Below are 2,500 nucleotides of genomic sequence, written 5' to 3' on the forward strand. Positions count from 1 at the left end.
AGGCATCGAACCAACCCACCGAACGCAGTACTCCATCCTATACGACACCTATGCACACAGATCTGCTACCTAACCCACGTTGGCCCTTAACCTAACCCACGTTGGCCCTAACCTAACCCACGTTGGCCCTTAACCTAACCACGTTGGCCCTTAACCTAACCCGTGGCCCTTAACCTAACCCACGTTGGCCCTTAACCTAAACCCACGTTGGCCCTTAACCTAACCCACGTTGGCCCTTAACCTAACCCACGTTGGCCCTTAACCCCACGTGGCCCTAACCTACCCACGTTGGCCCTTAACCTAACCCACGTTGCCCTTAACCTAACCCACGTGGCCCTTAACCTAACCCACGTTGGCCCTTAACCTAACCCACGTTGGCCCTTAACCTAACCCACGTTGGCCCTTAACCTAACCCACGTTGGCCCTTAACCCCCTAACCCACGTTGGCCCTTAACCTAACCCACGTTGGCCCTTAACCTACCCACGTTGGCCCTTAACCTAACCCACGTTGGCCCTTAACCTAACCCACGTTGGCCCTTAACCTAACCCACGTTGGCCCCTTAACCTAACCCACCGTTGGCACCTTAACCTAAGTTACGCTGCACCTTAACCTAAGTTACGCTGCACCTTAACCCAAGTTACGCTGCACCTAACCCAAGTTACGCTGCACCTAACCCAAGATACGCTGCACCTTAACCAAGTTACGCAGCACCTTAACCCAAGTTACCGCTGCACCTTAACCCAGTTACGCTGCACCTTAACCCAAGTTACGCTGCACCTTAACCAAGTTACGCTGCACCTTAACCCAAGTTACGCTGCACCTTAACCCAGTTACGCGCCCTTAACCCAGTTACGCTGCACCTTAACCCAAGTTACGCTGCACCTTAACCCAAGTTACGCTGCACCTTAACCCAAGTTACGCTGCACCTTAACCCAGTTACGCTGCACCTAACCCAAGTTACGCTGCACCTTAACCAAGTTACGCTGCACCTTAACCCAAGTTACGCTGCACCTTAACCCAAGTTACGCTGCACCTTACCCAAGTTACGCTGCACCTTAACCCAAGTTACGCTGCACCTTAACCCAAGTTACGCTGCACCTTAACCCAAGTTACGCTGCACCTTAACCCAAGTTACGCTGCACCTTAACCCAAGTTACGCTGCACCTTACCCAAGTTACGCTGCACCTTAACCCAAGTTACGCTGCACCTTAACCTAACTTACGCTGCACCTTAACCTAACTTACGCAGCACCTTAACCTAACTTACGCTGCACCTTAACCTAACTTACACTGCACCTTAACTGTCACATGTAACGTCACAGGAATGTAGCTTTGCCTAACAGCAACCCTCTGAACATAGTTCACTGCTTGGATCCTCTGGTGTCATGTGTATTTCTTGATGCCATGGTGCGTACCCTCACATAAAGGTCTTTCGAGTGTTGCGTACTTCTACACAGTCCCGCTAACCACTGGAAGGGTGTACCGCTACAGAACGAATATCGCCCTCCCCTCCTGCCCTTCCAAGCTGGTCGGTCAGGCGTTTGTTTGTGAAATGAGCCTTGCAGCTGTTCAGTTGCATTCGGTTGTCGATGCAGTCAGTCGTTGTGGTACGCCTGTGTGGACTGTCCGCTGAAGTACGCGTAACCACACTGATCATCCGTCGTTACGTACTGAGTGACATAATGTGGCACATGCTTGACCGTACACCGGCTGCGCCCTACAATGGCGATCATAAGGGCCATATGTTGTGCACGATGCTACTTGTCTCGTCTCCCCATTACAGCGAGATTGCACTGTTGTACGCCGTACAGACATGTGGTAGGTAGGTACGGACGAAAGTATTGCATGTTGGCCCCCCCCCCCCCCCTCCTCCCTCTGCCGGGAATCAGCGTGAGCCGTCTGTTGATGTAGCGACGAGGGTTTTCCTATTTAATCGTATTGCCCCACACAACATGATAGCACGGTGGACCGCGTTCCACATCTGCGACATGCTACAGAGGCCGGTTGACAGTCGACCGCGCAAGGGACATTGCACACGTGCGCGGACCATCTCCACGTGTTCTCTCGTGTACATGCCGCAGTGTGTATGTGGGCTGATGTAGCGTGTCGTGACACATACATGCAGGCATGCCAGAATCGTAGATTTCGCAAATGTAGATTGACGTATACGTTTGCTGCCAAAGATCCGCAAATGAACTGGAATCAGTTGTTGAGCGGTTGTTCGCGCTGCAGGTGCATCGGTGATAGCGACGATCGGTACATCTATGAACCGGTTGTTTCGGCGGTACCCCGCCATGCCCCCCGAACCTGAGTTGGCCAGTGGGTATGAAGCGATACGAGGCTGTGGCTTGGCGGGACAGTCCCCGGCCGGTGAGGGGGGGCCGCCCGGCGTGCTGGCCGCGCGCTGCGTGAGCGCACGCACTACAGCCGGCTGGTGGGGGGCGCCCAGTGGCAGGAGCGCCGGCCGACGGGCCCGGCTGGCGTCCCAGCTATGCGCCGG

This window comes from Schistocerca gregaria, unplaced genomic scaffold (genome assembly GCF_023897955.1).
Source record: "Schistocerca gregaria isolate iqSchGreg1 unplaced genomic scaffold, iqSchGreg1.2 ptg000594l, whole genome shotgun sequence".
Lineage (NCBI taxonomy): Eukaryota > Metazoa > Arthropoda > Insecta > Orthoptera > Acrididae > Schistocerca > Schistocerca gregaria.